The sequence below is a fragment of the Callithrix jacchus genome, chromosome 3 (assembly GCF_049354715.1).
Source record: "Callithrix jacchus isolate 240 chromosome 3, calJac240_pri, whole genome shotgun sequence".
Classification (NCBI taxonomy): Eukaryota; Metazoa; Chordata; class Mammalia; order Primates; family Cebidae; genus Callithrix; species Callithrix jacchus.
Window position 1 is genome coordinate 176,447,358 of NC_133504.1, and position 15,144 is coordinate 176,462,501.

Consider the following 15,144-nt stretch of genomic DNA (forward strand, 5'->3'; position numbering starts at 1 on the left):
CTGAGCTGCTGTGGGCTCCGCCCTGCTTCCGTGTGAACTTCCCTGCAGTCCTGTTTATATGGGTGTGGTTAGAACTGCCTTGGCTATGGTGGCCCACCTCTGTAATGTGGACTCTCTCTGTTATGGTAGGTTGCTTTGGCAATGGTGGGCTGCCTCAGCAATGGCAAACTACCTCTGTAGGGGTGGAGTGCCTCGGTATTGGTGGATGCCCCTCCCCCACAGAGCTGCACGATCCTGGGTTCAGCTGTGCTTGCCATGAAACTCTTAACCCTGAGCATTTCCAATTGCTGTTTTTTTTTTTTTGTGGGGGTGAGACCCGCTGAGCCTGATCACCTGGCTCCCTGCCTCCAAGCCTTTTTTTAAAAAAGTTGAATGGTTGACTCTCTCCCAAGTGTTCCAGTCGCCTGCTGAAAAGGTGCCAGGATCTGTGTGATTTCCTGTGCGGTGACCCACTGCACCAGCTGAAACAACGGGGCTGAGATTCGTGGTGCTTTTCTGCCTGGGAATCTCCTGGCCTGGCTCCCTGTTTGAGTCCTCTGTTTAATCAGATGAATGGGTGAATCTGCCTTCCTGGAGCTCCAATTGCCAGCTTAAAAGGGCAACCAGACCAGTACGTTTTGTATGGAGAACCGCTGTGCTGGGGCGCTGGCAAAACAGCCACACTGCCGTGCTGATGACTCATGGGGCTCCTCTGCCTGGGAATCTCCTGGTCTGTGGGCAATAAAGATCCATCTGGAAATGCAGTGTCCATTCATTCTCTGCACTTTCACTGGGAGCTGCAATCCTGAGCTGTTCCTAAATGGCCATTTTGCTCCACCCCTCGGTTACTGCAGTTTTATAGCATAGTTTGATAACAGGCAATGGGAAGCCTCCAGCTTTGTTTTTTTTTTGCTTGTTTGTTTTTGTTTGTTTGTTTGGGCTCTTTTCTGATTTCACATGGATTTTACAATAGTTTTTTTTTTGTTTCTCATTCTGTGAAAAATGATTTTGGTAGTTTGATCCGGACAGCATTGAATCTATAGATCGCTTTGGGTAGCATCACCATTTTGATGCTATTGAGTCTTCCAATGCATAAATATGGAATGTTTTTCCATTTGTATCATCTACAATTTCTTTCAGCAGTGTTTTGTATTTCTCCTTGTGGAGATCTTTCATCTCCTCGGTTTGATGTATTCTTGGGTATTTTATTTTATTATTTTATTTGTGACTACTATAAATGAGATTATGTTCTTATTTGGCTCTCAGCTTGAACATTATTGGTGTATAAAAATGCTGCTGATTTTTGTACCCGATTTTGTATCCTGAAACTTGACCAAAATACCTTTTTCAGTTCTAGGGGACTTTTTGTGGAGCTCTTAGGTTTTCTGGGTATAGAATCATATTATCAGAAAAAAAGATAATGTGACTTATTTTTCTATTTGGATGCCTTTCCTTTCCTTCTTTTGCCTGATTGCTCTTGCTAAGACTTCTAGTACTATCCTGAATAGGAGTGGTAAGAGTGGGTATTCTTGTCTTATTCATGTTCTTAAGGGAAATGCTTCCAGCTTTTGCCCATTCAGTATGATGTTGGCTGTTGGCTTGTCATAGATGGCTCTTATTATTTTGAGGTATGCTTCCATGAGGCCTAATTTGTTACTTTTCTTTTCTTTTTTTTTTCTTTCTTATTTTTTAAGATGGGGTCTCACTCTGTTGCCCAGGCTAGAGTGCAGTGGCACAATCTTGGCTTACTGAAACCTCTGCCTTCCAGGTTCAAGTGATTCTCTTACCTCAGCCTCCTGGTAGCTGGGATTACAGATGTGTGCCACCACACCCAGCTAATTTTTGTATTTTTAGTAGAGAGGGGATTTTGCCATGTTGGCCAGGTTGGTCTCGAACTCCTGATCTCAAGTGATTTATCTGCCTCGGCCTGTCAAAGTGCTGGGATTACATGAGTGAACCACTACACCTCACCCCCATTTTCTTATATAATATGAGAAAACCCACATTCATCGACATTACCACTGATCTTGTTAGGAAAAAATATTTAAGTATTAGCAGCTATCAAGCTCACAGTGCAGATAAAAGTTTTTTAAAATGCTACGATTCACTTGAAAATCCAAAGTTTATCATTGGCAAGAATATGTTTGCCAAATAATTAAGTCTGAATTACTGTAATTTGTCTGTCAGTCATCCTTATAAATAGGACATTTTTTGTAAATGAAAAAGTAGCTAATTCAGTTTGCAGCTCAAACAATCATAAGCATTTTTTTTCTCATGACAAACCATAGTATTTTGGTATGCGGTAAAAGAGCTTTATGTCTACATTACATTTCATCACAAAGAATATTAAGATGTGTACTCAAAAGTGAGAATAACAAAAATTAGTCTTTTTTCTGTTGCACTAAGTGGTAAAGAAAAACTTGCATATTTATTTATTATTGATTTTATTTTTTAATTTTTGGAGACAAGGTTTTGCTCTGTCACCCAGGCTGGAGTGCAATGGCATAATCTTGGTTCACTGCAGCTTCAACCTCCCAGGCTCAAGTGATCCTCCCACCTCAGTGTCCCAAGTAGCTATGACTACAGGCATGCACCACCATGCCTAATTTTTTATTTATTGAAGAGATGGGGTCTTGCTATGTTGCTCAGGCTGGTCTCAAACTCCTGGACTCAAGCTATCTTTCTGCCTTGGCCTCTCAAAGTGCTGGGATTATCGGCATGAACCATTGTTTCTGGCAAGAATTTGCATTTAAAAAAACTATGATTGCATGGGGGTGAAAACTACAATGGCTATTAAGTAGTTTGGTATTCTACCATGACTTGTGATAAGGACCAGCCATTTTATCCATTGCTATCATTTGGATATTTGACCCTCCAACCCTTATAATGAAATTTGATCCCCAGTATTAGAGGTGGGATGCAGTAAAGGTGTTTGGGTCACAGGGGTGGATCCCTCATGAATAAATTAAGGCCTTCCTTGGGTGGGAGATGAATGAATTCTCACTCTGTTAGCTCCTGAAAGAGCTGTTATTTATAAAAAAAAAAAAATTGGCACCTCCCCTCTCTCTTGCTTCCTGGCTATGTGATCTCTGCACATGCCAGCTCCCCTTCTCCTTCCACCATGAGTAGAAGCAGCCTGAGACCCTCACCAGAAGCAGATGCTGGTGTCATGCTTGTACAGCCTGAAGAACCATAAGCCAAATATACCTTTGTTTCTTTATAAATTACACAGTCTCAGATATTCCTTTATAGCAACACAAATAGATGGAGACTCACCATTACTTTCACACCATTAATGTAAATGCCAACATGATGAAAAAGGCAAACAATATTTCAGTATTACTGCAAAAACACTTTTAGCTGGGAACAGTGGCTCATGCCTATAATCCCAGCATTTTGGGAGGCCGAGGTGGGTGTATCAGCTGAGGTCAGGGGTTCCAGACAAGCCTGGCCAACATGAGGAAACTAAAATTCAAAACTAAAAATACAAAAATTATCTGGGTGTGGTGGCACATACCTGTAATCCCAATTACTTGGGAGGCTGAGGTAGGAGAATCGCTTTAACCCAGGAGGCGGAGGTTGCGGTGAGCAGAGATTGCACCGTTGCACTCAAGCCTGGGTGAGAGTGAGACTCCATATCAAACAAAACAAAGCAAAACAAAAACCAGCTTTGACTTAATGAATACCAGGACAGAGTCTGAGGACCCACAGGAGTTTGAACACTGCACTTTGAGAACTGCCAGGTTAGTTATGCTGTAATGACAAATGACTACAGAACTTCAGCAGCTTAAACTAGAAGGACCTATTTCTTGTGTATTGCTGGGTCTGTCCCACAGACCATGGCTGACTGATGGATGAAATGAGTACTCGGACACAGGTATCCTGTGTAAGAGGAGCTAGGGGACCCCCTGAGTCTAGTGACCAAAGTGCAGCAGCCCTGAGAAGCTGGAGCTGCTTGCCTTTATTCAGTGCAAGCATAATGCGAAAGCCTGGAGCAAACAGAGTCTGTGGGTAATTAACATTTATTGTTCCCTTTCAGGGAACATCCAGCTCAGAGGATCAGCAAGCCTGTGTAAGATAAATTTGTCTACACTCCCTTGTACCTACTCCTTGCCCTCTGCCTCAGGGTTATAGAACAGCTGCCTTCAGCTGCTCAGCTGTTCTCCCCCAGGGCTTTGCAGAGCCTCTGACCTTTCAGAAGGCCTGCTCCTTTCCCTATAGTTTCTCCCACCGCTCTGACCAATCTCCTACATACAACTTGCCATGGTGCAACGACTGCAAGTTTGTTCTAAGTCATCTTCACTCCAGGACTCTGTATGTGGACTAGGTTGCTTCTGGAATGCTGATGACTGCCACGGCAGAGGAAAGACACAAGACGAGCCGTGAGCTGGCTCTTAAAGCTTTGCCAAGGCATGACCACAGTAAGTGATACGTATCACTTCTGCCCATTTCACTTGAGTTCATCAGTGTAGAGACGTATATTCTTCTTTTAGCAAGAGACACTGGAAGCATGGCAAACAGTTTTACAACCTGTCACAGTGGTCATAAAAGATTAGAAAACACTTTATAAAACACTCCTTTCCTAGAAATTCACAATAAACAAAGGCATTAAAAGACATGGAGAAATCCTGCCATCAAGAAACACTGTGTATTTGGTTTAATTGAAGGTAGGGTTACTGAGAGGAAATTTTAGATTTAAGATCTGATGCTCATTGCCCGCTTCCTGTTTGACCCTCTGCTGGTCCTGGGAGGTGAAAATGGCAGCCTTGACCAATCCTTTCCTATGTATTCAACAACAAGTTAAACAGCGCTGGGCTCACTACTTAGTAATTGACCAGCTGGGCTTAGTGACTAACCAAATGAGGCTCTCTTCAAGACTTCTCTTATTATTACTCGCTCCTGTGCTGGAGCACAAGGACTCTGGATGGAACCACTTGTGTACCCAAAGACTGTCACTGATACAGAAGCAGGGCAGGGCAGGGAAGTGCTGGGAAGGGAAGGGCGTGGTCCTGGCTAGGTCTGCATTCCTGGGCCTGTGCTCACAGACCTAGGTGAGGACAGGCATTTCTGTTTTCCTGCCCAAATTTTGCATTTCCCAAGACCACCCTGGTTTGCCACACCCCCTCCTCTGCCTATAACAACCTCCCCCCACCCCGACCCCCGCCGAAGGCCCCTGGGAGAAGTGGCTTACGACTGTAATCTGAGCACTTTGGGAGGCTGAGGTGGGTGGATCATGAGGTCAGGAGTTCAAGACCAGCCTGGCAAAGACAAAAATTAGCCAGGGAATGGTGGTGGGAGCTTGTAATCCCAGCTACTTGGGAGATGGAGGCAGAGAATTGCTTGAACTCGGGAGGTGGACATTGCAGAGAGCTGAGATCGTGCCACCCCCCTCCAGTTTGGGCGACAGAGTGAGACTCCGTCTCAGGGAAACAACAACAACAACAACAAAATCCCAGAGACCCTTGCAGGCAGAGACACATCATCTGGCTGGAAGTCAAGAGGTACATACCAGTGAAGGAACACACAAGTGGCTTGGCGTTGAGCGGGTGTCGAGGGGAGCCTGCCTGAGGAAGAGCACACCAGGTAGCCATTGATCAGTGGAAAAGCTCAGAGTTTGGTTGGGGTGGTTGAAGGAGAGCCCTGGCCACTGAGGGGCCCGACTCCAGAAAAAAAAATAAACCACTTTCCCACTCCATCACCCTCTGGCTCCCCCATCTGCTGAGAACTACTGCCACTCAATAAAACCTTGCACTCATTTTCCAAGCCCAGGTGTCCTCTCGTTCTTCCAATACACCAAGGCAAGAAATCCTGGGATAGAGAAAGCCCTCTGTCCTTGCGCTAAGGCAGGGTGTCTAAACTGACTAATACAAGCCGCTCACAGATGGCTAAACTAAAAGACCACCCTGGAACACATGCCCATTAGGCCTCAGGAACTGTCAACATTCACCCCTAGGCGCTGCTGTGGGGTCAGAGCCCCACAACTGGCCTGTCTACATGCTCCCTCTAGGGGTTTGAGCAGTGGGGCACCAAAGAATCCAGCCACTCTCCCATCACACGCCCTGCAGGGGGATGAGGGAACTTTCCCTGTTTCATCACTAAAACAAAGATTTGCCAACATTCACAGTTTGGGGTACTCCACTGGTGGGAGTGAGTCTGAGCAGGAGGTGAGTGTCAAACCTGTGTCAGAAGACAGAGATGGTCCAAGATTCTGAGAGGGGCTCATCTTGGGACACCATAGTCCCCTGACCTGTTCGGGGTCATCATCTGCTGGGACCTAGAAATAATCATAATTGTCTTTAATTATTTGAGACTCTCTTGAGAGGCCTCAACGCTCAATCATTTTCTTTGTTGTTCAGACTCTGATCATAATAAATCTTGTTTGTTGCCTATAACCCAATTAAATCTTACTTTCTCTTCAAATCCAAATTAAATGTCACTCCCATGCTATTTTTTTGTCATAGCTCTCTGCACCCTTTTTTGCGTTGCACTTACCACACTTTGTAATTATCTCCATATCTGTGTGACTATTTTCTCTGTCTCTGAAAGCTCCACAGTGGCAGAGGCCATGTCAGTGCCCAGCTCAGTGCCTGGTGTGTAGGTTATCAATAAATATTCATTGAATAGATAAGCGAACAAATGAATGGAAGTCTACCCAGGAAGTGAGAGTTCTCTTTTGTGGATTTCCATGGCATTTACTGTTTATATAATTTAAGTGGCATTTACTATTGATTACTATCATCCTAATAAGTGGGCCATTGATCAGTGGAAAAGCTCAGAGTTTGGTTGGGGTGGTTGAAGGAGAGCCCTGGCCACTGAGGGCTCTCCTTCAGTGAGAAGGAGAAATATAACAATTTATTTCTAATAATATATTGTTAGAAAACAAAACCCTGACCTTGGCAGATGGTGGGGGGACATTTGATAGCACAACCCAGTAAGTAATAATAGATTTTGTTCTTTTCCCTTTCAGAATGTTGGGAAACTTTCAAGAACAGTTTGGAAATTGTTCGCTTTTTACTAACCCATTGTTGATGTAGTCTTTGACCTCACAGCTGAGAGAAAGAGGCTGCAGCAGCAGGAAATTTTACAGGATATAATTGGAGAAATATGAGCCTCCATAAGTTCCACCAATGCCCAGATCTATGAGGTATCAAATGAGGGGTAATAGAAACTACTACTTAGAAATGTAGATGATGGAGCCTTTGAGCAGTGGCAGAGAAACAGAGAACTCCCCTCAATTTGTCAGTGAAACATGGTGCAAGGTAGCCTAATATGTCAGTAAACAGGGGACTTCAAAGGAACACACACAATTGGATCAGGACTGGAACATTTCTTTCCCTAAAGATCCGGTAGTTCTCTAACGAGGGAAACTGCAGTTAAAGCCAGAATCACACTGCTATGGTTTGACTGTGTCCCCCAAAAGTTCGTGTGTTGGAAACTTAATCCCCAAATGCAACAGTATTGGGAGGTGGGGCCTAATAAGAAGTGATTGGGTCATGAGGGTGGAGCCCTCATGAATGTATTAATGTCCTTCTTGCAGAGGCGGGTTAGTTACCACATAAGTGAGTTACTAGAAAGCAAGTGCAGCCTCCATGCTTTGTGTCTCAGACACTCACCTGCGCCTTTAAGTGTCTTAAAAACCAAAGATAGGCAGGGAACAGTGGCTCATGCCTGTAATCCCAGCACTTTGGGAGGCCAAGGCACGCGGATCACCTGAGGTCAGGAGTTTGAGACCAGCCTGGCCAACATGGTGAAACCCCATCTCTACTAAAAATATAAAAGTTAGCCGGGCGTGGTGGTGGGCATCTGTAATACTAGCTACTTGGGAGGCTGAGGCAGGAGAATTGCTTGAACCCAGGAGACGGAGGTTTCCGTGTGCCGACATGCTGCTGATGCACTTCAGCCTGGGTGACAGAGTGAGAAGAAAAAAAATGCCAGAGATCTTTTCTTCTTCTTTGTTTTTTTTGCATGGCATCCAAGAGAGTTACTTGGGCTCACTAGGTGACACACACACACACACCACACGATTCAAAGTTTTGAATGTTTTATTTAGTTTATTTCTCCTCATTACCTCATTTATTTATATTTCAATAGCTTTTGGGGTACAAGCTTTTTGGTTACATGGATGAATCATATAGCGGTGAATTCTGAGATTTTAGTGCACTTTTCACCTGAGTAGTGTACATTGTACCTAATGCATAGTTTTTTATTCCTAGCCCCCCTCCCACCTTCCCTCTTCCGAGTCCCTAACATCACTTTGTATGCCTTTTCACACTCATAGCTTAGCTTCCACTTATAAATGAGAACACGCAGGCTTTGATTTTCTACTCCTGTGTTATTTCACTTAGAATGATGTCGTCTAGAGCCATCAAAGTTGCTGCAAAAGACATGATTTCATTCCTTTTACTGGCTGAGTAGTATTCCATGGTGTGTCTATACCACATTTTCTTTATCCATTTAATGGTTGATGACAGCTTGGGTTGGTTCTATACCTGTGTAATTGTGAATTGTGCTGCTATAAACATGTGTGTGCAAATGTCTTTTTCATATAATGACTTCTTTTCCTCTGGGTAGATCCCCAGTAGTGAGATTGCTGGATCAAATGGTAGATCTACTTTTTTGCTCTTTGAGGAATCTCCATACTGCTTTCCGTAGAGGTTGAACTAATTTCCATTCCCACAGGCAGTATATAAGCCTTCCCTTTTTCCTGCATCCACTCCAACATCTGTTCTATTGTTTTCTGACTTTTTAATAATGGCCATTCTTGCAGGAGTAGGGTGGTATCTCATTGTGGTTTTAATTTGCATTTCCCTGATGATTAGAGATGCTGAACATTTTTTTCATATGTTTGTTGAGCATTTGTATGTCTTCTTTTGAGAACTGCCTATTCATGCCCTCTGCCCACTTTTAAATGGAATTTTTTTTTTCTTGCTGATTTATTTGAGTTTCTTGCAGATTCTGAAAACTAGTCCTTGGTTAGTTGTGTGGTTTGCAAATATTTTCTCTGTGGGCTGTCTGTTTACTCTGCTGATTATTTCTTTCACTGTCAGATGCTTTTGGTTAATTAGGTCCCCTTTATATATTTTTGGTTTTGTTGCATTTCCTTTTGGGGGTCTAAGTAATGAATTCCTTGCCTAGCCTAATGTCTAGAAGAGTTTTTTTCAATGTCGTCTTCTAGAATTTTTATAGTTTCAGGTCTTACATTTTAGTCTGATCCATCTTGAGTTGATTTTTTAATGTAAGGTGAGAGATAGGGATCCAGTTTAATTCTTCTACATGTGGCTTGCCAGTTTTTCCAGCACCATATATTAAAGGTGTCCATTCCCCAATCTATTTTTTGTATGCATTGTCAAAGATCAGTTGGCTGGACATATTTGGCTTTGTAGCTGGGTTCTTTATTCTGTTCCATTAGCCTATGTGCTTACTATTATGCCAGTACCATGCTATTTTGATAACTACAGTTTTGTAGTATAATTTGAAATTTGGTAATGTGATGCCTCCAGATTTGTTCTTTTTGCTTAATATTGCCTTGGTGATTACAACACATTTGGGCTCTTTTTTGATTCCATATAAATTTTAGGATTGTTTTTTCTAATTCTCTGAAAAATGCTGTTGGTATTTTGATGGGAACTGCATTGAATCTGTAGATTGCTTTGGGTAGTATGGTCATTTTTATAACATTGATTCTTCCAATCTATGAGCATGGGACGCATTTCTTTTTGTTTGTGTCATCTGTGATTTCTTTCAGCAGTGTTTTGCAGTTTTTCTTGCAGAGGTCTTTCATCTCCTTGGTTAAGTATATACATAGGTATTTTACTTTACTTTTTAATTTTATTTTTCAGCTGTTGTAAAAAGGGATTGAGCTCTTGATTTGATTCTCAGCTTGGTTGTTGGTGGTAGATAGCAGTGCTACTGATTTATGTACATTGATTTTGTAACCTAAGCCTTTACTGAGTTCATTCATCAAATCTAAGATTCTTTGGGGGACTCTAGGATTTTCTAGATATACAATAATATCATCTGCAAACAGTGATAGTTTGACTTCCTCCTTTCCAATTTGGATGCCCTTTATTTTTCTCTTGCCTAATTATTCTGGCTAGAACTTCCAGAACTATGTTGAACAGGAGTGGTGAAAGTGGAAATCCTTGTTTTGTTCCTGTTCTCAGGGGGAATGCTTTCAACTTTTCCCCATTTAGGATGATGTTGGCTGTGGATTTGTTATATGTGACTTTTATTATCTTGAGGTTGGTTCCTTCTATGCCTGGTGTGTTGAGAGTTTTTATCATAAAGGGATGCTGGATTTCAAATGCTTTCTCTGCATCTATTTAGATGATCACATGGTTTTGTTTTTAATTCTGTTTATGTGATGTATTAAATTGATTGACTTCTGTATGTTAAGCCATCCCTGCTAGATAAATATCTGAGATATGTTGACCAGCAGATCATCTCTTTGTTCTTTTCAATTGTTCAAGAATTTAAAATGGGCCAGGAGTTGTGGCTGCGCTATGAAAAGCACTGTGTACATCGTAAGATGGCTTAACAAATGCATTTTCATTCCTGTCTTGGGCCTTGCTTAGGCTGTTTCCTGCTTAGGATGCTCTCTCCTCTTCTTTATCTTGTTTCTCATTCTTCAAAGTCTAGTTAAGTTCCTCCTCCTCCACGCAGTCTTTTCTCATTATCATAGCCCAGACCTTCCATGCTGTTAAATATGCTGCTTATGCTATTATTTTTGTTATAAAATTGCCAATGACTTTTAGTGAACAATTATTGACTTTTTCAAATTCTGAATGGCTTTCTTTTTGGATTTGCTTTCCTAAGTATATCATAAGCTCCAGGGAAGCAGAGAACAAGTCTTACCCACTTTGGGCACAGCTGGATCCTAGGGCTCAGTTGATGTCATCAGGAACCAGCTGGCTCTGCCTTTCTCCTTGTTGGTCTGATTCTCAGGCAGGCTATTCCTACTTGGTGACAAGATGACTTCCAACTGTCCAACTTAGAAATCTGAATGGAAAGGAAGTAGCTTCTTAAAAAAAGATTCCAGGCCAGATGTGGTGGCTCACGCCTGTAATGTCAGCACTTTGGGAGGCCAAGGTGGGCGGATCATCTGAGGTCAGGAGTTCGAGACCAGTCTTGCCAACATGGTGAAATCCCGTCTCTACTGGGCATGATGGTGAGTGCCTGTAATCCCAGCTACTCAGGAGGCTGAGGTGGGACAATTGCATAAACTTGGGAGGTGGAGGTTGCAGTGAGCTGAGACTGAGCCATTGCACTCTAGCCTGGGTGACTGAGCAAGGCTTTGTTTAAAAAAAAAAGTTCCTAGCAAAAGATCTAGAGCTGATTCTCATTGGTTCAACAAGAGCCATGTGTTCAACTTGGAACCAGTCAATGTGTCCAGGAGGCTGCAGAACTCCGATAGGCCAGTTAGGAGGTGCTGTCTGTCTCAGAACCACGTGCTTTGGTTTGTAGGAGAGGGTCTAAGTTTGTGCCTGTTGTCTTTCTTGGGTGGTTTAACATTTACCCTGATTTCTTTATTTTTAATAGAATGTTATTAATAGTGATATTAAAAATACATGGAAATGGGTTTGGTAGACCTCTACTTTGTATTTCCACCCTTTGCCATAGATTCCTCTAGTCATATGAGAGAAACATATGTAGTGAAGAGACTTGGGTTTAGTTCACAGTTAAATCTAAAAGTGATCCAGCCATGATGACTCTCTTGTCTGGACCCTGGCATGAAATAACGAATACCTGTCCTTAAGGGCAGTAAGCTAAATGCTTAGGGAAGAGCAGCTTGGGCTTGCAAATTGTTTTGACCTTGGGTGGTAGTGGGGTAAGTATTTGCTGCTGCTGCCTGGGCTGGCCATGGTACCAGAAAGAGGGCCGTCGCTTGTGCTATGTGACACCTGGGACTGCCAGGTCTCCAGCTGACAGGATCACTTGGAACAATGGGAACTAGAAGTCAGGTGCATGTGAGGCATGTGGAGGAAATGAGCCCACACCGTAATGTACACATTCTAGTCTCTATGCTGTGCATTCGTTTCCTCCAATTATCTCACGTTATAATAGAAAATAATCTGAATGTTCTTGCCATAGTAGTTTTGTCAATTATTGTGTGGTGAAATCTTCAACTATTTATTTCATTGTTTAGTAATATTTTTGTATTTTGCAATGATTTTTAATATTATTTTAACATTAATGAGTTAAAAAATGCACTTGTTTGTTGAAAAACTAGGGAATGAATGTTAATTTCTCAAGAAAGTTGATGATAGGCTGGGTGCAGTGGCTCATGCCAGTAATCCCAGTATTTTGGGAGGCCAAGGTGGTTGGATCACTTGAAGTCAGGAGTTCAAGATCAGCCTGGCCAACATGGTGAAACCCTGTCTCTACTAAAAATATAAAACTTAGCTGGGTGTGGTGGTGCATGCCTGTAATCCCAGCTACTCAGGAGGCTGAGGCACAGGAATTGCTTGAAGCCAGGAGGTGGAGGTTGTAGTGAGCCAAGATTGTGCCACTGGACTCCAGCCTAGGAAACAGAGGGAGACTCATTCTTAAAAAAAAAAAAAAGAAAAGAAAAGGAAGAAAGTTGATGATAAAGATTAACTTGTACAAGATAGTTATTGACTTTTATCATGGGTATGGGAGAAGGCATAATATTATCATTGACCACTTGAAAACCAGAAGGCACACGTCTATGGGAGCATCAGGGTCTACTTCTACTTCCAATGTTGGTAGTTATTTTAAGATTATAGCTAACAATGATAAATTAATGTGTGCGTGGCCATAGGTGCTTTTGCCTATCCATCTGTGAAGCATGACTCTTCTTTTAGAGCAAGTTACTCCTCTTCTAAATTAAATTTGCTCATTTTTCATACCGTTTTCTTGTGCAATACAAAAAGTAATATGATAGCTGTTAGTGTGTTGACTCCACCAAAAAAAATTACAGACAGTTAAATGGGTGCCAGCTTTATATTCATGTTCTGAGATGCTTCAAATAGAAAAGCTAACTTATAGAATTAGTTTATATTTATAAGGACTTGCATTTTTCACCCAATTATTAAAAAAAACCCTAAATTTGGAAATTTGTTCTATTCATGGTGAAACATCTGACATTATTATGGATGTTGTAGGTTAAGTTAAAAAGGTCAACTCTGAAGATAAAATTATTTAAGGCAATAACACATATACATTTCTTGGAACAACATGATGTCAATGTAAAACAACTTTTTAAAAGGAAATTTGAAACCTATTAAGGAAAACCGTACATGGAATTGGTTGTATGGTACACATAATTCAGAAATGCATGCAAATAAGCTGTGATATTCTATGACTCAAAATCGAGCTTTCCTGTCAAATTTTATAGAATTTTTAAACAAATGCAGTTTCAGTTACAAAACAGCAAAATTTTTGTCATTAAGCTGATGTTGGATTTAAAGAGATCTCTTCAGGCTGCTGGAACTGGAGAAGCTTTTGTAAGACTTGGGCCTCTTCCTAAGCCGGTGCTCAGTAAGGAGGCCATGTTCAGGTCAAGCGCCAAGATCGTGAGGCCCAGCTGCAAGAAACTGAATATGTTTGAGTGTAGCTCCACGTCTGAGCCTGGAGATGAACTTGAACCTTAGGCTCAGCTCGGGGAGCTGAATATTGTGGCAGCCAAGGAAATTGAAGTTGGTGGTGGTCAGAAAGCTGTCACCATCTTTGTTCCTGTTCCTCAACGGAATCTTTCCAGAAAATCCACATTCAGCTAGCACTTGAATTGGAGAACAAGTTCAGTGGGGAAGAATGTTTTTATTGTCCAGAGGAGATTCTGCCTAAGGCAACTCAAAAAAGCCATACAAAAAATAAGCAAAAGCACCCAGGAGCCGTACTCTGACAGCCATGCATGCTGCCATCCTTGAGGACTTGGTTTTCCCAAGTGAAATTATGTGCAAGAGACTCTGCATGAAATGGGGTGGCAGCCAGCTCATGAAGGTTCATTCAGACAAAGCACAGCAGAACAACAGGGAACACAGGGTTAAGCCCTTTTCTGGTGTCTATAAGAAGCTCACTGGCAAGGATGTTAATTTTGAATTTCAAGAGTTTCATTTGTAAACAAAAAAAGACCAAAGTATATCCACAGTAAACAAACAAAAAACCAAAGGAAAAAACCCATTTCAACCTGGCATGCTTTTTTCCTTACTGCCTACAAACAATCAGATATGGAAAATGTTTGAATCTACAGACAAGAGAGTGAGTTGAAGCTTTCAACAGTGTCATAGCACGTGCAGTTTTATGAAAACATTAAAAATGATCAAGTCATGAATTCTTCAGAAAATACCCTTGACATTTATACTAGAGACGGATAGAGTTAAGAAATTGATTGGGCGGGGCATGGCGGCTCACACCTGTAATCCCAGCACTTTGGGAGTCTGAGATGGGAGGATCGCTTGAGCTGAGGAGTTCTAGACCAGCCTGGGAAACATAGTGAGATCCCATCTCTACGTACACACACACACACACACACACACAAAGTTAGCCGGGTGTGTTGGCATACACCTGTAGTCTCAACTATTCAGGAGGCTGAGGTGGGAGGATTGCTTGAGCCTGAGAGATTGAGGCTGCAGTGAGCCATGATCAGACCCCTGCACTCCAGCCTGGGTAACAGAGTGAGATCCTGTATCAAGAAAAAAAAAAAAAAAGAGAGAGAGAGAGAGAGAGAGAGAGAGAGAGAGAGAGAGAGAGAGAGATTGATTGAAGTATCTAATGATATACAAAGAATAATTGTTTTGCTTGTTATTTTTGATGTTCAGGAAATGAATATAAACAAAATTAGATGTCCCTCTTCCCCACCTCATATTTTTCTCTAATGGTTGTGCATATGTTTTATTTTTTGGAAAAAATGTATTTTTGAAAACAGTTCTTCAGTAGGACTATTTCATAAGCCCACACATTTAATGAAATCAATTTATTGGTCACTAAATATACAGTTCAAAAATGACATAATTACAATTTTAAAAACTTCGATTCTCACAATGCCATAATTTTGAAGAGAAATTATATGGTCATTCTAGGGATGAGAGTGATCCATCACACTGGATATCTCCAAGCTGAGTGAGGGAAAAGGAACTGTGCAAAGGGAAGGAAAGACAGTGGAATGGATGCCAGGCAGGCAAGACCAACTGTGTCTTCTGCTAC

The 15,144-nt window shown here is 41.9% G+C and overlaps 1 pseudogene; it reads left to right on the forward strand.

Annotated features, from left to right (window-relative positions):
• The first annotated feature begins 5,891 nt into the window (after positions 1 to 5,891).
• LOC144581692 (small ribosomal subunit protein eS7 pseudogene) lies at positions 5,892 to 14,061 on the forward strand (annotated as a pseudogene).
• Positions 14,062 to 15,144: the final 1,083 nt, after the last annotated feature.